At 34.6% G+C, this 25104-nt stretch overlaps 1 long non-coding RNA gene across 1 annotated transcript in view; it reads left to right on the plus strand.

Moving 5' to 3' along the window:
- Positions 1-24416, plus strand: part of LOC141544660 (uncharacterized) — a 71436-nt gene extending 47020 nt beyond the window's left edge. Inside the window, exons 2-3 of the long non-coding RNA XR_012482743.1 lie at positions 20062-20109; positions 24332-24416. This is a non-coding gene — a long non-coding RNA (uncharacterized LOC141544660). The remainder of the gene's footprint in view (positions 1-20061; positions 20110-24331) is intronic.
- The last annotated feature ends 688 nt before the right edge of the window (positions 24417-25104 follow it).

Below are 25104 nucleotides of genomic sequence, written 5' to 3' on the forward strand. Positions count from 1 at the left end.
TCTATCCTAAAAGGAATGTAGGAATTGTTTATACAATCTATTTCATTTACTAAAGCATATTTAGAGCTAATTATTAAAATACTAATTATTAAAGTACATTTACTAAAAGAACATTATTAAAACCTTAATGAGACAGAATCAACTGATTTCCCCTTACTAACTGTGCTTAACTTCCTCATTTCCAAAGTTTATATGCCATTCTGCCAAATAGGATTTCTCTTCAAAAACACATAACTATCAGCCATTCAATTAAACCATTACTTATATGGTTCTCTTTATTTACTTCCAATCTTGTTCCTTATCTAATAACACAATACTAAAAACACAGCAAAGTCAATAAATGCTGTTGTATAAAATCATTACATCTGACTACAAAAAGAGCAGGCAAAAAGTGAAAAGCAATTCACCCTTCCAATACAAGTACAATGACCTCCCCCCCTCCCATGACCATGGGGATATGAAATATTGTTAAATTTAATAGAATTTATCTTTGCTAGGAACAAAATAAGTTTTTTTTTTCATCTTGTATGTTTTCCCATTCCATAAAGAATAAATTGTTGTTTTACATGAAATACATGTAAATAATGAGTTGAAATATATATGTATGTATATATATATATATATATATATGTATAAATATATATTATATAAATTACCAATTATCAAAAAAACTAAAATAAATAGTATTTCACTCTAAAAGTACATTCAATAAAATTTAATTTCTAGAGGATTTATAACATCATCATTTTTATAAGTTATCAGGTATATAAATTATCATTATCATATGGAGATATACATACATGCACACATATATGAAACTGAAATTGATAGAAAGCAACTTTTTTGAGAATATCATTTAGAATCTATAAATAAAATCAATTTAACCAATACAATTAAATATTGTTCATTTTGGCTATGAACTTTGATGATAATTGGAGAACATTTTATTTTATTGTCTTCTCCACCCCTCAAAACATGACATTACTTTAAAATGCCTTGAATACCCAGAATCAGTTTTGCAAGCATGTCATATTCATTGAAGAACTGCACATTTCATTGTGTGGGCAGAAAATACATAGATTTTATTCCCATTAATCTCTTTTAAAATGATGTTTCAAATACACATAAATATTAAACTTTAAAACCATCATTTAATGAGCGATCACTGTCTATCAAATTAAACATGATTTCATAGAAGCATACAATTTAGAACTAAATGACTTAGAAGTTGTCTAAAAGAATTTCTTTGCCTTAGAGATAATAACATTAAAGACTAAATGATATTCCTAAGGAACTCCAGGATGTCCTGACTACAAAGCTAGCTTTTTTACCACTGCAAAATGATGTCCCTTAAATCAAACCAAACCAAACCAAAACAAACCCCAGAAGTATGAAAAGTACATATCTTTTCCCAAGACTGAAGGAAAACTACCGTATTTAATAGTAAATTTTCACAAATGATGGCATTGGATGGGATTGCCTATAAAGTAATTTCCATTCCAAATTTCTGAGTCTGTATTTTGATCATTTTTCATTAAAGGTAAAACATTACTTTAAAAAAATTTCTAGAAATGCCCCCTAATGGATAAATTTCAAAGCTTATAAGTTCAAAAGTAATGTGAAACAAAATAATTTGAAAACATTAAAATACTATTTTAATGTGAGTTATTCCTGTTATACATCAGAGAGAATAAAATACAGAAGAATTAAGAATTAAGCAACTACATATAGCTACATTTTGTAATTTCCAAAAATTTCAGAATATTTGAACTTTCATTTTATGGCTTATGTTCTTTTTCTTTCTTCCTTCCTCCTTTCTTCTCTCTCTCTCTCTCTCTCTCTCTCTCTCTCTCTCTCTCTCTCTCTCTCTCTCTCTCTCTCTCTCTCTCTTTTTAGCAATAAAATACTACAATAGCAAAACTTAAGTTAGAAAGGTACTCAGAGGCCATCTACTCCAACCTTATTATTTTAGAGGACAAAACTGTAGGTGAGAAATGCCAAATCATTTGTCCATAAAGGGAATATGAGGGGTGGGATTTGAACCCAGGAGGTCTGACTTGAATCTGTTTGAATCTGTATTCTTGTTACCATATTTTTTCAAGTTCTCTTAATTTAAAATGCTAAGATTAATAGAATATTCCCAAGTGCTAGGCACATAGCACTCTATCTTCAGTCTTACCCAAAACAGACTAGTGAAAGAAAGTACTGGTCATGTAGGTCTGAGTATGAGTTTAGCAGTGATATTTATGACCAAAGGGTGTTACAAATTATGAATCTCATTAAAAGATTTTCAGGCAATTATGGAGACAAGTTAAGAAATGCTTGAAATGATAAAATGCACAATGAAAGGTGGGTTTTTTTTTTGTTTGCTTTTTTAATGCTATAAGCTAGTATTTATGTGGTATAAAATGTTTTCCAAAGAGGCAAAAAACAATGAGCACTACCATACTTACCTAACCATATTATTCATGATATGAATGAAAAAATAATTCAAATGAAAGATATTGAAATTTTAATTAACAGAGAAATATAATGTTTTAGAATTCAAAAAAAAAAAACCCCAAAAGAAAACATATTCAAAAAGGTGAAAAACCTACTTTGTGGTAGAGCCAGGACTAGAGCATAGGGTCCTAGTTGCCTTCTCTTATCTACATTATGCACTGTCTCAGTTGAAAAGAATATTTTTTATTTGTTGGCATTTGTTATTCAGTGGCTCATAGTATTAGACATGGTGACTTACAGAGGAAGTATGAAATTACACAATTAAAATTATGGTTGTGCACAAAAGAAAACAGTATCTGTTTTCAGAGAGCAGAGAAAGAAAAAGAACTTTTGGAATTAAATATTATGGGCAAATTGTGTTTTTTTAATTAATTTATTTATTAATTTCATAATTATAATTTTTTGACAGTACATATGCATGAGTAATTTTTTATAACATTATCCCTTGTATTCATTTTTCCAAATTTTCCCCTCCCTCCCTCTACTCCTTCCCCTAGATGACAGGCAATCCCATATATTTTACATGTGTTACAGTATAACGTAGATACAATATATATATGTGTAAATCCAATTTTCTTGTTGCATGTTAAGAATTGGATTCCGAAGGTATAAGTAACCTGGGTAGAAAGACAGTAGTGCTAACACGTTACATTCAATTCCCTGTGTTCCTTCTCTGGGTGTAGTTGTTTCTGTCCATCATTCATCAACTGGAAGTGAGTTGGATCTTTTTTATGTTAAAGATATCCACTTCCATCAGAATATATCTTCATACAGTATTGTTGGTGAAGTGTATAGTGATCTTCTGGTTCTGCTCATTTCATTCAGCATCAGTTCATGTAAGTCTCTCCAAACCTCTCTGTGTTCCTCCTGCTGGTCATTTCTTACAGAGCAATAATATTCTATAGCCTTCATATGCCATAATTTACCCAACCATTCTCAATTGATGGACATCCATTCATTTTCTAGTTTCTAGCCACTACAAAAAGAGCTGCCACAAACATTTTGGCACATACAGGTCCCTTTCCCCTCTTTAGTATTTCTTTGGGATATAAGCCCAGTAGTAGCACTGCTGGATCAAAGGGTATGCACAGTTCAGTAAAGAAGTTGTAAAACATCCAACACAAATGTGGAAGATGAAGAGTAAACCCCCAATGGCCGGAGTCTCACAGGACCTGGCCGCACACACACACAGTACTGGGCATGATCCCAGAGCAGTGGTTACCACTTCCGGGTGTCTGTAGAGGAAGCTCACTATCTCCTTACCCTAAAAGCAGATCCCACTTTAAAAAAATGAGTAAAAAGGCAAAGGGAGCTCTAACTATAGACAGCTTTTATAGTGAAAGAGAACAGATTTCATACCCCAAGGATACCAAAAGCAGATTGTCTCCAGATGAAGTAGCAAAGGGGGATATATGCTAGTCCCCACCACACAAGGCTCTCCTAGAAGAAATTAAGAAGGATCTTAAAAGAGAGCTAGAAGAAGAATGAGGAAAGAAAAGCAAGACTCTGCAAGAGAGATTAGAAAAGGCATACAACTCCATAAAAGATAGATTTGATAAAGTGGAAAAAAGGGAAAAAACAACTCTGAAATGTGAAATGAAAAAGGTAAAGAACTCACCCCCCCAAAAAAAAAAGAAAACCAGAATTTGTGAATTGAAAAAAAAAAAACTCCTTTAAAAAGTGTGAAATGGAAAAAAAATATATATTCTGTACAACATGACAACTCATTTAGAAACTCAATTGGACAAATACAAAAAAGAAATTAAAAAAATGAAGAAAAATAATTCATTAAAAATCAAATCTGAACAAATGGAAGTGAATGACTTCATAAGTCATCAAGAATCAGTCAAGCAAAATTAAAAAAAAAAATAGAAAAATAGAAAAAAATGCAAAATACCTACTTGAGAAAACAACAGACCTGGAAAATAGATCTAGGAGAGATAAGCTAAGGATTATGACTCTCTGAAAATTATGTTTAAAAAAAGAGTCTAGATACTATGTATAAGGAAGCGATCATCAAAGTAGAACTGCTTGGATGTCATAGTATCAGAAGGTAAAACAACCCATTGAACAGAATATATCCAACACCTCTTGAAAAAGACCCAAAGGAATATTGTTTCTAAAATTTCAGAACTATGAGACCACAGGAAAAAATTTTACAAGCAGCCATAAAAATAAATACATACGATACATACATACATACATACATAACATACATACATACATCAAAAATAAATAATTCAAATACTGAGGAACCACAATAAGAATTAACTCAGGATCTAACAGCATCCACATTAAAGGATCAAAGGGCCTGGAGATATTCCAAAAGGCAAAGGAACTTGGAATGCAGCCAAGAATAAACTACCCAACTAAACTAGCATTTTCTTCCAGGGAAGAAGATGGGGTATTTAATGAAACAGGTGAATTCTTTTTACTCATAATGAAAAAAAACAGCTAAACAAAACAAAACAAAACAAAAAATTGACCTCCAAACATAGGACTCAAGAGAAATGTAAAAAGGAAAAAAAGAACTCTTCAGAATTGTATTTTTGTTATGAGTATACATAGAGAGTGCATGTATAATTTGAGTTTACTGTTATAATATAAAAAAGGAACTAGAGGTGGCAAGGAGATTGTACCAGAAAAAGGTTAAATTAGAGGTAAAAATAGGGATATTAAATCTCACAAAGAAGCAAAGGAAACATTGTATTTGTGGGAAAAAGAGAGGGTGATTCACACATTTTGTGAATCTTAACTCTCATCAGATTTGGCTCAAAGAGAAAATATTAGGCATATTTGGTATACAGAGAAACTTCTCTCACTTCATGGAAACCTGGGAAGGGAAAAGTGAAAAGGAAAGGGGATAGGTTAAATAAAAGGGAATACAGAAATAGTAGGAGGAAGGTATATGAAAGGGGGAAAGCTGCCTGAGGCAAGTAGTGCTCATAAGTTAAATACTGAGGAAGGGGGTAAGGAGGAAGAAAAGAGAAAATTATAATTTGGAAATAAGATAGCAGGAAATACGGAATTAGGGTTTTTGTTTGTTTGTTTGTTTGTTTTTAATAATAGTTTTTATTTACCAGATATATGCATGGGTAAATTTTACAACATTGACAATTGCCAAACCTCTTGTTCCAATTTTTCCCCTCCTTCCTCCGTACCCAGATGGCAGGTTGACCAATACATGTTAAATATGATAGAGTATAAATTAAATACAATACATGTATACATGACCAAACAGTTGTTTTGCTGCACAAAAAGAATCGGACTTTGAAATATTGTACAATTAACCTGTAAAGGAAATCCAAACTGCAGGCAGACAAAATTAGAGGGATTGGAAATTCTATGTACTGCTTCATAATCATCTCCCAGAGTTCCTTTGCTGGGTGCAGCTGGTTCAGTACATTACTTCTCTATTGGAACTGATTTGCTTCATCTCATTGTTGAAAATGGCCACATCCATCAGAATTGATCATCATATAGTATTGTTGTTGAAGCATACGCCGATTTCCCGGTTCTGCTCATTTCACTCAGCATCAGTCCATGTAAGTCTCTCCAGGCCTCTCTGAAATCATCCTGTTGGTCATTTCTTACAGAACAATAATATTCCATAACATTTATATACCACAATTTATTCAGCCAATCACCAATTGATGGGCATCCACGTAGTTTCCAGTTTCTGGCTACACAAAGAGGGCTGCCACAAACATTCTTGCACATACAGGTCCCTTTCACTTCTTTGGGATACACACCCAGTAGCAACACTGCTGGGTCAAAGGGTATGCACAGTTTGATAATTTTTTGAGCATAGTTCCAAATTGCACTCCAGAAAGACTGGATCCACCAACAATGTATCAGTGTCCCTGTTTTCCCACATCCCTTCCAACATTCTGCATTACCTTTACCTGTCATTCTAGCCAATCTGACAGGTGTGTAATGATTTCTCAGAGTTGTCTTAATTTGCATTTCTCTGATTAAAAATGATTTGGAGCATCTTTTCATATGACTAGAAATAGTTTCAATGTCTTTATCCGAGAATTGTTTGTTCATATCCTTTAACCATTTATCAATTGAAGATTGGCTTGATTTCTTATATATTAGAGTCAATTCTCTATATTTTAGAAATGAGGACTTTATCTGAACCTTTGACTGTAAAAATGTTTTTTGCAGTTTATTGTTTCCCTTCTAATCTTATCTGCATTAGTTTTGTTTGTACAACACTTTTTCAATTTGATATAATCAACGTTTTCTATTTTGTGATCAATAATGATTTCTAGTTCTTCTTTGGACATAAATTCATTCCTTTTCCACAGCTCTGAGAGGTAAACTATCCTATGTTCCTCTAATTTATTTATAATCTCATTCTTTAGAATTAGTAGTTTTAACCATAATTGTGAATGGGGTGAACTCTCCCATAAAGCAAAAGCAGATAGTAGACTGGATTAAAAGTCAGAATCCTACAATATGTTGTTGACAGGAAACACATTTAAAACAGGGCCATACATATTGAGTAAAGGTAAAAGACTGGAGAATAATCTGTTATGTTTCAGGTGAAATCAAAAAAGCAGGGATAACCATCCAGATCTCAGATCAAGAAAAATCAATAATTGATCTAATTAAAAGAGATAAGGAAGGGCACTATATCTTGCTAAAGGGCAGCATAGATAATGAAGCAATATCAATACTAAACATATATGCACTAAGTAGAATAGCATCTAAATTCCTAAAAGAGAAGTTACAGCTGTAAGAAGAAATAGACAGCAAAACTATAACAGTGAGAGATCTCAACCTTGCACTATCAGAAATAGATAAAACAAAGCACAAAATAAATAAGAAGTTAAAGAGGTAAATACAATACTAGTAAAGTTAGGTATTTTAGATCTTTGGAGAAAACTAAATGGAGACAGAAAAGAGAACACTTTCTTTCCAGCAGTTCATGGAACCCATACAAAAATTGACCATACATTAGGACATAAAGACCTCAAAATCAAATGCAGAAAGGCAGAAATGTTAAAGGTTCTCAAAACTTTTTGGTATTGGCTAAGAAATAGACTAGTTGATCAGTGGAATAGGTTAGATTGAAAGGACAAAATAGTCCATAACTTTAATAATTTAGTGTTTGACAAACCCAAAGACCTCTGCTTTTGGGATAAGAACTCACTGTTTGACAAAAACTGCTGGGAAAATTGGAAATTAGTATGGCAGAAACTAGGCATTGCTCCATATTTAATAACATACAGCTAGATAAGGTCAAAATGGATTCATGACCTAAGCATAAAGAATGAGATTATAAATAAATTAGAAGAATATAGTATAGTTTACCTCTCAGATGTGTGGAAGAGGAAGACATTTATGACCAAATAAGAGCTAGAGATCATTATTGATCACAAAATAGAAAATTTTGATTATATCAAATTGAAATATTTTGTACAAGCAAAATAATGCAGACAAGATTAGAAGGGAAGCAATAAACTGGGAAAACATTATTCCAGTCACAAATTCTGATAAAGGCCTCATTTCCAAAATATATAGAGAATGATTCTAATTTATAAGAATTCAAGCCATTCTCCAGTTCATAAATGGTCAAAGGATATAAATAGACAAAGAAATTGAAACTAATTGTAGCCATATGAAAAGATGCTCCAAGTCATTATCAGAGAAATGCAAATTAAAACAACTCTGAGATACCACTACATACCTGTCAGATTGGCTAGGATGACAGGGAAAGGTGATGGTGAATGTTGGAGAGGATGAGGGAAAACTGGGACACTGATACATTGTTAGTGGAATTGTGAATACATCTAGCCATCCTGGAGAGCAATTTAGAACTATGCTCAAAAAGTTATCAACTGTGCATACCCTTTGATCCAGCAGTGTTACTACTGGGCTTATATCCCAAAAAGATCTTAAAAAAGGGAAGGGGACTTGTATCTGCAAGAATATTTGTAACAGCCCTTTTTGTAGTGGCTAGAAACTGAAAATTGAGTGGATGCCCATCAATTGGAGAATGGCTGAATAAATTATGGTATATGAATTTTAAAAAATATCATTATTCTGTTAGAAATGACCAGCAGGATGATTTCAGAAAGGCCTGGAGAGACTTATATGAACTAAAGCTGCGTGAAATGAGAAGTACCAGGAGATCATTATATACTTCAACAACAATATTATATGATAGTCATTTTTTGTTAATCTATTTTATTTCTTTTTTTTTAATAGTTTTTATTTACCAGATGTATGCATAGGTAATTTTACAACACTGACAATTGCCAAAACTTTTGTTCTAATTTTTCCCCTCCCCCCCAACACAGATGGCAGGTTGACCAATACATGTTAAATATGTTAAAGCATAAATTAAATACAATATATGTATACATGTCCAAACAGTTGTTTTGCTTACAAAAAGAATTGGACTTTGAAATAGTGTACAATTAGCCTGTGAAGGAAATCAAAATGCAGGCAGACAAAAATATCAGGATTGGGAATTCTATGTAGTGGTTCATAGTCATCTCCCAGAGTTCTTTCACTGGGTGTAGCTGGTTCAGTTCATTACTGCTCTATTGGATTTGTTCATCTCATTTTTGAAGATGGCCACATCCATCAGAATTGATTATCATATAGTATTGTTGTTGAAGTATATAATGATCTCTTGGTTCTGCTCATTTCACTCAGCATTAGTTCATGTAAGTCTCTCTAGGCCTTTCTGAAATATGATGATCAATTTTGATGGATGTGGCTCTCTTCAACAATGAGATAAACCAAATCAGTTCCAATTATTCAGTAATGACTAGAACCAGTTACTTCCAGTGAAAAGAACTCTGGGAAATGAGAGTGAATCACTACATAGCATTCTTAATTCTTCTTTTTTTGTCCACCTCCATTTTTTATTTCTTTCACAAGTTAATTGAACATTATTTCCAAGTCTGATTCTTCTTGTGCAGCAAAATAACTGTATGGATATGTGTATATACAACATATATATTTAACATATTAACATATACTTTAATATATATTCCATGTATTGGTTCACCTGCCATCTGGGCGAGGGGGTTGGGGAAGGAGGGGAAAATTTGGAATAAAAGGTTTTGCAAATATCACTGCTGAAAAATTACCCATGTATTTATCTATAAATAACTAGCTATAATAAAAGAGGAAAAATAGTTGAGATAAAAAATAAAAAAGGAAAATTATTAGCATAATTTTCTGTATCAATAAAAAAATTAACAAAAACCATAACATTTCAATAGATACAGAAAAACATTTGATAAAATGCAACATCCATTCCTATTAAAAGCACTAGCGAGTATAGAAATAAATAGACTTTTCCTCAAAATAGTCAGTAGCAACTATTTAAAACTATCAATAAGCATCATGTGTGTAATAGGGATAAACTGGAACCATTCCCAGTAAGATCAGGACTGGAATGAGGTTGCCCACTATCATCATTACTATTCAATATTGCATTAGAAATGCTAGCTTCGGCAATAAGAGATGAAAAAGAGAGTAATGGAATTAGAGTAGGTAATGAGGAAACACAATCATCACTCTTTGCAGATGATATGGTGGTATATTTAGAGAACCCCAAAGAATCTACTAAAAGGTATTAGAGATAATCCAAAACTTTAGCAAAGTTGCAGGATACAAAATAAATATACAGAAATCCTCAGAATTTTTATGCATCACTAACAAAATTCAATAGCAAGAGATACAAAAAGAAATTCTATTTAAAATAACTGTTGATACTATAAAATATTTGGGAATCTATCTGCCAAGTGAAAGTCAGGAACTGTATAAGCAAAATTACAAAACTCTTTCCACACAAATAAAGTCAGATCTAAACAATTGGAAAAATGTTAAGTACTCTTGGATGGTCCGAGCAAATATAATAAAGATGACAATACTACCTAAATGAATCTGTTTATTTAGTGCTTTATCAATCAAAGTCCCAAAAACTATTTTACTGAGCAAGAAAAAATAAGAAAATTCATCTGGAGACAAAAGGTCAAGAATTTCAAGGGAACTAATGGAAAAAAAAATCAAATGAAATTGTACCAGATTTACAACTACTTATAAAGAAGCTTCATCAAAACTATTTGGTATTGGCTAAGAAATAGAATAGTTGATCAGTGCAATAGTGTTAAGAAACAAGTCAATTGTTCAACAGCCTCCACAGCTGTGACTCATAAAGTCTGAAAGAGTTGCAGGGCAGCCTTTGTTGACACAGGTGTGGTGGATTGGGATTGAGAAAAATTGGAGGCAGAGGGAAGAGGAAAGAGGTGAGACAATGCATTGGCCTCTTAATCAGAGATTTTCCAACCATTCTGGATAGCAGTTTGGAACTATGCTCAAAAAGTAACCAAACTGAAAAAATAGGACCAGGAGATTATTATACATGCTAACAAGAAGATCTTATGATGATCAGCTATGATGGATGTGATTCTCTTCAGCAATGATATGATTCAAACCAGTTCCAATTGTTGAGTAATGCAGAGAATCAGCTACACTCAGAGAGAGGAACTGAGTGTACACCACAATATAGCATATTCACTCTTTCTGTTATTGTTTGCTTGCAGTTTTGTTTTCCTTCTCAAGTTTTTTCTTTCTTTCTAGATTCGATTTTTCTTTTGCAACAAGATAACTATATACATATGTATACATATAATGGATTTAACATATATTTTAACATGTTTAACATATATTGGACTACCTGCCATCTAGAGGAGAGGTTGGGGGGAGGGAGAAGAAAAGTTGGAACAGAAAGTTTTGCAAGGGTCAATGGTGAAAAAATTACCCCTCCATATGTTTTGTAAATAAAAAAGCTATTTTATTTATTTAGTTTTTATTCATTTTTCCAAATTATCCCCTCCCCTCTTCCACTCCCTCCCCCCGATGGCAGGTAATCCCATACATTTTACATGTGTTACAATATAACCTAGATACAATATATGTGTGTAAATAACATTCTCTTGTTGCACATTAATTATTAGCTTCTGAAGGTATAAGTAACCTGGGTAGATAGACAGTAGTGCTAACAATTTACATTTGCTTCCCAGTGTTCCTTCTCTGGGTATAGTTATTTCTGTCCATCATTGATCAACTGGAAGTGAGTTGGATCTTCTTCATGTTGAAGATTTCCAATTCCATCAGAATACATCCTCATACAGTATTGTTGTTGAAGTGTATAGTAATCTTCTGGTTCTGCTGATTTCACTCAGCAACAGTTGATTTAAGTCTCTCCAAGCCTCTCTATATTCCTCCTGCTGGTCATTACTTACAGAGCAATAATATTCCATAACCTTCATATACCACAATTTACCCAACCATTCTCCAATTGATGGACATCCATTCAACTTCCAGTTTCTAGCTACAACAAAAAGAGCTGCCAAAAACATTTTGTCACATACAGGTCCCTTTCCACTCTTTAGTATTTCTTTGGGATATAATCCCAATAACAGCAATGCTGGGTCAAAGGGTATGCACAGTTTGACAACTTTTTGAGCATAGTTCCAAATTGCTCTCCAGAATGGCTGGATTCTTTCACAACTCCACCAACAATGTATCAGTGTCCCAGTTTTCCCACATCCCCTCCAACATTCATCATTATTTGTTCCTGTCATTTTAGCCAATCTGACAGTTGTGTAGTGGTATCTCAGAGTTGTCTTAATTTGCATTTCTCTGATCAATAGTGATTTGGAATACTCTTTCATATGAGTGGAAATAGTTTCAATTTCATCATCTGAGAATTGTCTGTTCATATCCCTTGACCATTTATCAATTGGAGAATGGTTTGGTTTCCTATAAATCAGGGTCAGTTCTCTATATATTTTGGAAATGAGACCTTTGTCAGAACCTTTCCTTTTAAAAATATTTTCCCAATTTGTTACTTCCCTTCTAATCTTGTTTGCATTAGTATTGTTTGTACAGAAACTTTTTAGTTTGATGTAATCAAAATCTTCTATTTTGTGATCAATAATGATCTCTAGTTCTCCTCTAGTCATAAATTCCTTCCTCCTCCACAGGTCTGATAGGTAGACTATTCTCTGTTACTCTATTCTATTTATGATCTCATTCTTTATGCCTAAATCATGGACCCATTTTGATCTTATCTTGGTATATGGTGTTAAGTGTGGGTCCATATCTAATTTCTGCCATACTAATTTCCAGTTTTCCCAACAGTTTCTTCCGAATAATGAATTTTTGTCCCTAATGTTGGTATCTTTGGGTTTGTCAAAGATAAGATTGCTATAGATGTACCCTTTTTTGTCCTTTGTATCTAATCTATTCCACTGATCTACCGGTCTATTTCTTAGCCGGTACCAAATGGTTTTGGTGACTGCTTCTATATAATATAGCTTTAGATCAGGTACACTTAGACCACCTTCCTCTGACTTTTTTTTCATTAGTTCCCTTGCAATTCTCGACTTTTTATTCTTCCATATGAATTTTGTTGTTATTTTTTCTAGGTCAATAAAATAGTTTCTTGGGAGTCTGATTGGTATAGCACTAAATAAATAGATTAGTTTGGGGAGTATTGTCAACTTTATTATATTCGCTCGGCCTTTCCAAGAGCACTGAATGTCTTTCCAATTATTTAAATCTGACTTTATTTTTGTGGCAAGTGTTTTGTAATTTTTCTCATATAATTCCTGACTATTCTTTGGTAGATGGATTCCCAAATACTTTATACTCTCAACATTTGTTGGGAATGGAATTTCTCTTTGTATCTCTTGCTGTTGCATTTTGTTGGTGATGTATAAGAATGCTGAGGATTTATGTGGATGTATTTTGTATCCTGCTACTTTGGTAAAATTCTGAATTTCTAATAGCTTTTTAGCAGAGTCTTTGGGGTTCTCTAAGTATACCATCATGTCATCTGCAAAGAGTGATAGTTTGATTTCCTCATTTCCTACTCTAATTCCTTGAATCTCTTTCTCGGCTCTTATTGGCGAGGCTAGCGTTTCTAGTACTATATTGAATAGTAATGGTGATAGTGGGCAATCTTGTTTCACTCCTGATCTTACTTGGACAGGTTGCAGTTTATTTCTATTGCATATTATGTTTACTGATGGTCTTAAATATATGCTCCTGATTATTCTAAGGAATAATCCATTTATTCCTATACTCTCAAGAGTTTTTAGTAGGAATGGATGTTGGATTTTGTCAAATGCTTTTTCTGCATCTATTGAGATGATCATTTGGTTCTTATTAATTTGATTATTAATACGGTCAATTATACTAATAATTTTCCTAATATTAAACCAGCCCTGCATTCCTGGAATAAATCCTACTTGATCATAGTGTATTATCCTGGAGATGATTTTCTGAAGTTTTTTTGCTAATATCTTATTTAAGATTTTAGCATCAATATTCATTAAGGAAATTGGTGTATAATTTTCTTTCTCAGTTTTCAATTTACCTGGTTTAGTTATCAGTACCATGTCTGTGTCATAAAAGGAGTTTGGTAGGATTCCTTCATTCCCTATTTTTTCAAATAGTTTATATAGCATTGGGACTAATTGTTCTTTAAATGTTTGGTAGAATTCACATGTAAATCCATCTGGTCCTGGGGATTTTTTTTCCATTTGATCAATTTTATTTTTTAGAGATTTATTTTCTTTTTTCCAACACATTAATCCTGTTTTCCTTGGAGTTGTTTACCTTTTCCAATTCACTAATTTTGTTTCTCAATGATTTGATTTCTGTATCCACTCTGTCTTTAAATGTGTGGGATGACTTCTCTAGACTCTCTTGCCAAGCTTCCCTTTCCTTTTCCCATTTCTCTTCTAGCTCTCTTATGAGAGCCTTTTTGATTTCCTCTATGAGAGTTTTGTGTATTGAAGAGCAGATCATATCCCCCTTTTGGGGATTCTTCTGGAGACAGTCTGCTTTTAGTCTCCTTAGGGTTTGAAGTCTGCTTTCTATCCATACCGAAGCTGTCAAGTATTAGAGCCCTTTTAAATTTTTTGTTCATTTTGTCAGAGCAGAATCAAAGAAAACACATTAATAAGGAAAACAACTGATCTGCTTTTTTGGGGGAGGATGGGGCTGGATGGTGTTACTGGGCTCTCGCTACAGACTGCAGGAGACAGCATCGAAGCACTAACAGGACAGCAATGGCTGTGCTGCATCTGGGCTCTGAGACTCTGAGGCTCTAAGAACAAGTTGAGCCACTCAAGGTGGGGGTGGAGGTGGCCAGGTCCCAAGAGATGCTAGGGGTTTTATTCTTTACCTCCTGTGTTCACACCTTCCCTGTGTATCCTGGCTTGCTGCCAAGACAGAATATTCACACTGGGGTAAAGGTCATTCCACTGAAACAGCAGAGATCACATCCATCCCCCCTCTGGTCTGAGCAGTGTGAGCTGCCTGCCTCGCTCTCACTACTTGCCCTCAGGCTTAGCCCAGTCTGTTTGTCCCCTCCCCTAAGCAAACAGAGACCTTTTCTGATAAATTTAAATGATGTCTTCTGTTGGCAATTATTTGTGTGTTTTTTTTTCCCCATCAAATATTAATTCTGAGGCTTGTCATGCAATAAATTTTGAGAGAAAACATGGAGCTCAAGCATCTGTGTGCCTCCTTTCCACCATCTTGGCCAGAAGTCCAACAAACAATAGCTGTAATGGAGATAATCTCAAAGACTTCCCAGTAAAATCAGAGGTGAAGCCAGGATGTCCATTGTCACCACTATTTTTGACATAGTACTAAAAATGTTATAACAATAAAAAAAATAGAAGACATTAGAACAGGCAATAAGGAAACAAAATGATCACTCTTTGAAGATTATGCATAATTGGATACTTAGAGAAACCTAAATCAACTAAAACTATATTGTAGTAGAGGGCTGAAACTCTAAAAAGGTATGCTTGAATCAGAAAACAGAGCACTTAATTACCTATTTGATGTGAGACAATGACTCTATTAGCATATGTTTCCATAAATGGCTTTTCTCACTATTGAATACTTGGGGTTTGGTATTGAGATAATCATAAGCAAGGATTGGAGGTTTGAAGGCCAGAGGTCAGTGTCACTTTGCAGCAGGAGAGGAAGAGAGAGGCTGGTCCAGGAACCTCATGGCAGGTTGTCTGTCTCCTTCACTTCTCCCCCTGAAAGCCAAGGACTTTAATTTATCCTGACTCTGGTTGGCCCCAAGGCCCTACAAGGAACTAGCCTGTACTTCACACTATATAAAATAACAACTTTAGTAAAGTTGAAGATAAATCCACATTTGCATTTCTTTATATGATCAACAAAGTTCAAAAGCAAGAGGTAGAAAGAAAAATTCGGGAAGTCTCCTGCCAAAACAAATTCATGAACTGTCTGAATACAATTACAAAACACTTTTGACAAAAAAAAAAAAAATTGGCAGTTTTTATCCATGATCGATTGATATTATTGCTTGCATGGATATTGCACAACAATAATGAACTGGTCTCAGCATTATTGGGAAAAGAAGATCCAATAGGATCTCATTTGAGAAACTACACAGCACTTTTCTAATAATTACACTGCCACAAAAGCTTATAAACACCAATATTTTTCAGGAGTGATATTTGGCCACAGTAGATTTTTAAAAATCCAAAACAGAAACACATGATCTCTTACAAATCAAAATTGTAGAGAAACCCCAAAATCCATGGACATATATATGGTGAATATACATAGGTGATTTTGATGACTTTGATGCAGTAAAGTATGGCAAAGACAAAAATGAATAGAAAAAGAGGAAGGCTAATCTCGTATTGCAAATGAAAGCTTGCACTGGTTCTCAAGTATTGAAAGAAGCAAGGGAACAATTCAATGTGTTTTCCTGGATCCTTTATGACAAAAGTCCTGTGGGCTGAGATTGGATGGAAGGATTAATATCTGAATCAGTGGCAAGAGTATTCATCATGATAAGCTCAAGGATCCATATAAGTATTTTATCATATCATTCCTTTATTTGCATTTATCAATGTGCATATTCTTAAGGGAAATTGAAACATGGAACAGAAAATACATGCTACAATCCTTATTAAGATTATTTCATAAAGAGAATCAACTGAATTATGAAAGTTCAAAACTTCTATGGGATAATCTTAACTAATTCAAAATCAATAAAAAAAAAAAAACCTGCAAATCGTAATCACCAATACACAATGGTTAATATGCCCACATGAACTGTTTTTTCTCTTGCAGAGTCATAAATAGGGATTTTTTTTTCTTTTCATACCTGATGTGTGTTGACATTTTTCACCCCTTTTCAATGATGTTCAGATTCAATTACTGTTGTTCACTAAGTGTTCCATGATTTAAATTGTTTTTATTGCTTTTTTTTCTTTTAAAGTTTTAATTACTGTACTTTTTATAGTCATCCAAGGCATTAACATTTATTCCATTCTTTAGGAGAAATTGTGCCATTTCACAATTCTTTGTTCTAATTGCAAAAAAAAAAAAAAAAAAAAAAAAAAAAAAAAAAAAAAAAGTGGTGTTAATCCTTCCTGCAAAGTCACAATAAATATATTGTTATATTAAGTAAGCACTTTATATTTAATTTAATTCAACTTATGACATTTTATAAACATCTTGTGAATTTGCTAATGAAGTGGTAAGAAAGCATGGCACAATGAAACATTAGAGAAGACTAGAGCATAAATCTTATTTCTGTTAGTTAATTTCTATGTGATCAGAAAGCAAATTATTTCAGCTCTCTGGACCATAAGTTTCCTTACATGTAAAATGATAGAATGAAACTAGATATCTTTTGGATTCTTTCTAGTTATTAATATGTATTCACAATTTGTAAGAGACCAATTCCTATTATTTGATGAGTATATTTCCTTTCTTGCCATATTATTGTCCAGATGCAGACAAACTTATTTCCTCAAAACTCTATTAAGATAAAGGCTATATCCTGGCTGGCTTTGAAGTTGACTAGTTATTTTTACCCATTCTCCTCAGATGCAAACAAACTCAACAGTAACACCACCAACAGCAGCAGCAAATAAAACACTTTAAAAAAATATTGCCCTAAGCAAGTTAAACTTGGAAGAAAACGATTTACCTAGCACTTTCCCTCTTTTACCAACCTTCCTAATATATTCTTTGTTTTTTTCTCTCCCAAGTGGCAATGACTAAGAATTAAGACTTTACTGAAAAAAATCAGGAATCATTCAGACTAGAAAAAGAAATTTTTAGTCATTAGGATAAAGAAAACATATATTTAATTTTTTCCTGTGAAAATTCTGTCTCTGTGTAGTTAAGACTCAGTAGGAACAAATTTCAAAAGGTTTTTCCTAAAAAATCATGACATTTCTTCATGACAAATTGACATTGCTAAGTTCTATATAGAAAAGCATTGTAGATAATATCTGCTAATACTAGTTTATCATTCTGGGGAGCAGACCTAATATATCAAGCAGAGAAGATTCTGGAGAGATGGATGTGATAGAATAGTCAGCTAACTAGTAACAAAGTCAGTGAGACCTAGATTCAGGGCCTTCAGCTGACACACACATGCTGACTGGGTGACCCAGCAGCACTCCAGGACTCTCCCTAACATTGGATTTCTTAACATTTTGTTTGTCATGCACTCCTTTTCAAAATAATATTTTTAAATACCTAAAATACATAGAAAACAAACAAAACCAATTACATTGAAATAAGCATAAACATAATGTAGTTTTTTTTTTTTTTAAGTTAATGAATCTCAGTTGAATCCACACTCTAAGATTAAAACATAGAGCAAGCCCTGAGCTAAATCAATAGAGGGAATTTCCTTCTTAGGAATTCCACTGTGAATGAAATCTCTTCCAGTGTCATGTGTACTCTCCCTGACTTCTTCACCCCTCCATCCTACATTAGAAAATTTCAAAGACTAATGAACTTTGATTACAGGATAATTTTAAAGTATTTTCACTAAAGAAATGCTTCCAATTAAAAAATATGTGCATTGGACACTATGATTTTTTTAGCTGATAATCGACTTTATTATACAAGATTGTTAGTTTCTACCTTGTTTTTTGCTTCAATATCAGCTTTATATTGAAGCAGTTTTGCTGCCATGTCTATGCCCTGAAAAAAAGGCAACATAGTGAAGAGCATTGTTACTGCCATCCCTAAGATTAGGATTTGCACCATGTTCAAGCAAGATAGTAGCACACTCCTCCTGCTCACACTGTATTGCCTGTCAGTATAATATATGCAAAGAAATAATAACATAATGTAAAGTTGAGTATATTCAAAAATTATTAGTGTTATATATATAAGTTACTAATTTTTGATTTTCTTAAAGGCAGAAATCTAATTCCTTTTCAATGAACAGCATGGTTAACTAATGCATACCTTCATTAAAGGTGTTTGACTGTCTCTGTCCAACAAATCCAGTTCACATTTTCTCTCTACTAAGAGAGACACAACATCTGGATGTCCATTAGCACAGGCCAGATGAAGAGATGTTCTATAGAAATGAGAGAGCAATGTGATTGTTTGATAATATACTACAGCAATCAATATTGTGCCATTGTTAACTTAATTAAATTAATAATGTATTATTCTTATGCCTAAATTGTAAATCATTTCTAAAGTAAATGGCCACTAATGTCACCCAAATAAATACAAAATATGCATTAACTCTCATAGTTGGACAAAAAATCGCTAGAGCAGGAAAAATATATCTAGCAAATAGATGTAGATTTCACTACAGAATAGCAGGGGAACTTTGCTCAGGTTCTGACCTGGGCTGCTTCACCTCATGAGTTCAAGAGATCTGCTAGCCTCAGCCTCCCTGTAACTGGGATTATAGGTGGACTTCACCATGCCTGGTGGTTAAGTCTATATTTTTTTCCATTAAGATATCCATCCGCAACTACAAAATATTTAGTGAAGCAGCTGCCTCATCAAAATCCCTTACATAGTTACACATTGGATCTTTATACTAGCACATGCACACATGTGTGCATTCTCTACCAATACTTACTGAAATGCACCATTGTAGAGTTGAAATGGCTCTAGGTTGCCACAGGCTATTCTAGCAGGGTAAACATTTTGGCAGTTCTGCCATGGTGGGAAGGGTTTGTAGTAAGGGCCTGGTTTGTCTGTTGTCTGCAGACCAACCTAACTCAGGTCATAAAGATTGGTCAAAGGAGGATGGATTTTTTATGGATGATATATTTCAAAGTACATCTTTGTTGTTTAGTCATCTCAGTCCTGTTTGACTTTATGTCTCCTCATGTTGAGTTTTCTTGCTAAAGATACTGGAATGGTTTGCCATTTCCTTCTCCCAGCTCATTTTACATATGAGGAAACTGAAGCAAACGAGATTGAGAGTCTTGTCCAGAGCCACACAGCTAGTATCTGATACCAGACTTGAGCTCCACAAAGATAAGTCTTCCTGACTCCAAGCCCAGCATTCTATTCATTGAAAACCTTCTGCTCATAGCTGACCTTCTACACCAAGTTGTAAAGAGGTTGTGTTATGTGTTGGTGGAGGAAATATCCATAACAACAAAATCATGCATTACTGAAGTAATGAATGTTCATATAAATTTTCATATAGATATATTTTAATTTTTTCTTGTTTTTCAGAACTCCCTTTTTGCCTTTTCCTTCTGGCCTTCTCTCAGAGCGTCTAAGGTAATCAGAAGGGAAGAGATTTCTTCCTCCCCCATCCTCCCAGCTGCAATGGTGACATGCTTGGATGTATCTTGATAAGAAGGAAAACTAACATGTATTATGTGTCTACTATGGTCCAGAGACTATGTTCAGCATTTTTCAAATATTTTATCATTTGATCTTTGGGAAGTAGGTATTATTATCATCCTCATGCTTGAGGACCCTGAAGAAGCTGATAAACAAATTTGCTCAGGGTCATATAACTAGAAAGTATATATAAATCCAGGTCTTTCTAGTAATTAGTATTTAGCAATAGTACGAACTAGTTCTTAAATCAGTAATCAAACAAAACAGAAAAAATAACACATAAGATATTTGCATCTCTTAAAAAGTTAACTGCTAATGATTTTCAAGCTTATTTAGAAAAGGGAGAGATGAAGCCTTTTATTATTGAGAATATGAAGGGGACTTTTAAAAAATTGAAATTTTTAAAAAAAAATTATTCATTCAGTTTACACTACAAATTTTAACTTTCTTAATCCAGATGTACTCCTTGTTTTACTCAGAAAAGGGATAAGCAAAATTAAAGGAAGACAAGATAAAATGATATTCCAGGGAAGGAGTTGGCAGAAAGGATAATGGAATTATAAAAAGGTGTTTATATTTGTGAAATTGCTTAAGTAGGAAACTAAGTAATGAGTAGTGAAAGAAAGGAAGTAAAGCAGAAAAAAAATTCTCATAATAGAGGAAAAGAGGGTGAAAAAGAAAGATGCTTGGTAAACAGTCATGCTGAGTGGCACCGTGATGGGAGGGCAATTTGATTGCTGTGCATTTTCAGGGGAGAATATAACCATGAAATACAGGGGAAAAGGGAAGACTCTGAGTCAGTTTTCAATGAATTCATAAGCAGCTGATGGTTAGAAATTCAATGTTCATCATTTTGAGGATGTCTCCAGATTAAGTATAGTCAAAACTTCAAACTGGTGGATAATTAAATAGTGACATTCTGTTTAGGCTCATTTGGCAGTGGTTCTCTGACCACTATTGAACAAATTTAAAAGTATCTCAACCTTGAAAAAGGGATTAACATTTTCTTTGAATTGTTATACTGTGTGGCTAAAGGATGTTCATTTTTCTTTAGTTTTAGAAAAAAAAAACATATTAAGCCAAGAGTTACTTATAATAATTTCCATGAACATTACTGTATTTAAATAAAATTTAATAACCACATCAAAAAAGTATGCATGATAATTATTTTATCTATCTATTAATATATTCTGAAAGTAATTCAACTACAAATCAGTATATCCATTAGAAGAAAATAAGTAAGGATAGTCAGCCAATTATTAAGTCAGTCATTTCAGGGAGCCAATACCTCTGTTGCTTTAGCCTATGGATATATTCTCACTTATCCACACTTACTTGTGGCTTTGTAAATGTTAAGCCAGGCACACTGATGTACGGCTGTGCATGCACAAGTACCATGCCAGTACCTTTAGGATACTTGGCTTTTAGGATAAGGGAAAATATTAAGAAAAAAAATCAAAATATAGCCTGTCATTTTTAATTTTTCAAGCTAATGAATAACTGATATTGGAAATGACATGAAAAAATAAGTTTAAATCAGGACAAGACTTTATTGTTTCTAAGAATGCATTTAATTACTTGCATATTTTTACCAATTAAGAAGCAATATAAAATACAATTTGGACAAGTGAATAATGTACTTTGAACCATCAAGTTTCTAGAAAGGACTCCACAAATTTTCAGTATTTAATAAACAACAAAGTCCTTTGAAAAATACATAAGAAATTTAATTTCCCTATGTATGATTTTTGTGATTCGTGGTTAAAGATTCTCTTGCATACATTGTTTCATAAAATCAAGAGTGGTAGCACAGTATGGTGGACAGAAAACTATCCTGGAAGTTTGCAAGACCTACTAGGTGTTATATTTTACATACACTTCCTATATAGGACCTGTGCAGATCAGTTAACCTCTCACTGACCAATACAATTTTCTAAATTCAAAGTTGCAGAAAAGATACTGTCAAGGGAATTCCTTTTTATCAGTAAAACTACTTAAACAGTCCTCATCCCATGAGACACTCTAACATACACTTTTCATTGGAAAGCTATATGAGGTATGCTGAGAGAGTAATAAAGCTGTTTCTATAAACTACACATGAAAAAAGTCTCCTTACATTAGTCATAACTTAAAGCCATTATATTTCTTCAGCATACAGGTTATCACTCCCTCAAACATACTCACTTCATAGTTGCTCAACTTCCGCATTTCATATGATCTACTTCATCTTATCTCAGCCAGATAAAGACAGACCTTTGACCACCCACAAATGCAGCACTGCTGTCCTTTCAAATCCTGTTTCTTTTATCTGATCACAATCTATTGTCAGACCATGTCTTCCTTTGCTTTGCAAACTTGAATTCTGTTTTTCAGCCAGACCATGATTTCTAATCCAAGGCCATCACCCCTGCATTAGCTATACTCTTCTCCTTTCTTTATCTTGACTCCTTAGTGAACCATTCAATATGGCTGTTCAACTCTCCCTTGTCTTCCTTTAAATCTATTGCTCATGTATTATATTGCCAACAATGTTCTTCTAGGCCTCGATCTTTCTATGAAGATGTCAAATAAGGCTGGAAAAAAAATCATGCACCTGTGCTTACTAGGGCCACTGAAAATTTGTCCCATGAGCTCAATTGGGTTCTCCAAGGCAATCCTTTCATATTATACTTCCCTAATTAATTCATTATGCCATTTACCACAATAGCTCTTCCAAACCTTTTCATCTCAAACCTTTCATAGTACACACACACTCTGCTGCATCTTTTCAGCTAAAAATCTTGGCTTATATTTACTGGGGAAAAACAAAACAAAACAGGTCATTCCCCGAAATCTCCCCCTTTTGCCCTCCTCACCTAATTCATCTGGAAATGCCTCCTATGAATATTTTTCCTTCACCTATCTCATTTGAAGAGGTAGCCCTTTCCTCGCCAATGAATTATTCCTCTTCTCACTTATCTCACTCTTTCACTATATCCTATTTCCCTGCTTGCCTACAAACATGCCCTTGTCTTCTCCCCCAATCCTCAAAGAAATTGCCTTTGATCTATCCATCCCTACTATCATTCCACATCTCTCCTGTCTTTTGTAGCTAAATGCCATGAGAGAGGTGTCTCCATTTCCTCTCCTCTCATTTTCTTTTAACACTCACGCTTTCTTCTAAATTCTTCACATGTTAATGGATCTCTTAATTGCCAAATCTAATCGTCTTTTCTCAATTCTCTTTTTGCCTCTCTGAAGCCTTTCAAACTGTAGCCTTTTTCTCCTTGATATTCCCTTCTCCCTAGGTTTTGTGATATTCCCTCCTCTCTAGTTTTTTAATACTACTCTGTCTCCTGGTTCCCAAACATCCTTTCCTCTGCTTCAGAGGCTGCCTTTTTGATTAGCTCCCTTACCTGACTGACCTCCTAGAATGGAGGGGCAATCCATGCTCCCCCATTCCTTTGTATCTGTTGCTGTGAGCCTTGTGCCTGATATACAGAATAGATCTTAATAAAAGCAGCAGTTTTCTGCCTTGAAATTTTTACTCTTCACATATTGCATCCATCTTGGGGCATTTAAGTGGCACAATGAATAAGAGTTCTGGGTTTGGAGTCAGGAAGACATCTTCCTGAGTTCAAATCTGATGTCAAATACTTACAGTTGCGTGATCCTGGGCAGGTTGTTTAACTCTGATTGCCTCAATGTCCTCATCTGTCAAAATGAGCTGCAAGAAGGAAATGGCAAACCATTCCAGTAGCTTTGCCAAGAAAATCCCTCACATATCCTTATGGACAGTCACAGTCGTTTTGGACCTGTCAACATTTCAGCAGAAAAGATTAGTATTTTTTCCCATGTTACTATGATTAAAAATATGCCAGTTGGACCCTGGCTAAAGGCAAAGGAAGGAGTTTCCAATTCATTAAACATGGACAGGCCGGAGGGAGGAGGTGGCCCAGCTTCTGGGACTTGCTATCCAATCTCTAGAGAAGCAAAGTGCTGAGGAGGTTTGATTTCCAGGGGGTTAATTGGGGGGGGGGGTGGCACGGACTCAAGTGGAGGGATGGGGGGCATATCTTAGGTTCCTCGGGTGGGATCTTCTCCTCCCCCCTCCCCCAACCTTTGCTCTTACCGTTTCTCTCTATCCGGATCATTTACATTGTTTTTTTCCGAACAGCAACAGATGCTGCACTGTGGCCACATCCCCTAACAAGGCAGCTTTGTGGATCTTCCGAAGGTCCTTGCTCTGGATCACGTATCCTGGGACGTAGCTGGACGTTTGGACCCCAAAGAAAATCGGCAGCTTGATGGAGGGGCCAGGTGGGAATTGCTCTTTCTTGCCGAAATCAAACATCATCTTCATGCTGGAAGCAGGCTTCAGGGCGGGGAGGGAGAACCCACGGGGGAGTTCTCTCCCGGCCCCTCAGCCTGCTCCGAGGGGGGATTAAAGGGGAATTTGAAGGGGGAATTAAAATGGGAATTAAAGGGGAAAGAAAAGGGAGAAATAACCCGAGGACAGAAGTTTAGAGACCGCTGAGGCCGCAGCAGTTAGAACAGATTTGCCTCTAGAGAGCAACCCTGGCAACCACAAGAGGGGACCTGAACAGCCCGGCTCCTCGCTCACGGGGATGCGATAGTCAAGTCACGCACTGGTGAGTGCTCGGGTGCTGGGTCCCTTAACTCTCAGCTCGAGGAATCCAGAGCTCGAGGCGCTCGAGGGTGGGTGAGCTCCTGGTCTCCCATTCGAATCTCGGCACCTGCTCTGTTGCTTACTTTTGTATTAGGCAAAACTCGTCCTCTCTGAGCGTCGGTTTCTTCTGTAAAATCAGATTCTACTCGGTAATCTGCCAATAATGTCTCTAAATTGCATATGATGTTCTATAATATTTTCTAACATTTAGCACTGATATGTTTTGAAAAGATCTGGACAATGGTTTGGCTAGTTCAAAG

Source organism: Sminthopsis crassicaudata, chromosome 5, assembly GCF_048593235.1.
Source record: "Sminthopsis crassicaudata isolate SCR6 chromosome 5, ASM4859323v1, whole genome shotgun sequence".
Lineage (NCBI taxonomy): Eukaryota > Metazoa > Chordata > Mammalia > Dasyuromorphia > Dasyuridae > Sminthopsis > Sminthopsis crassicaudata.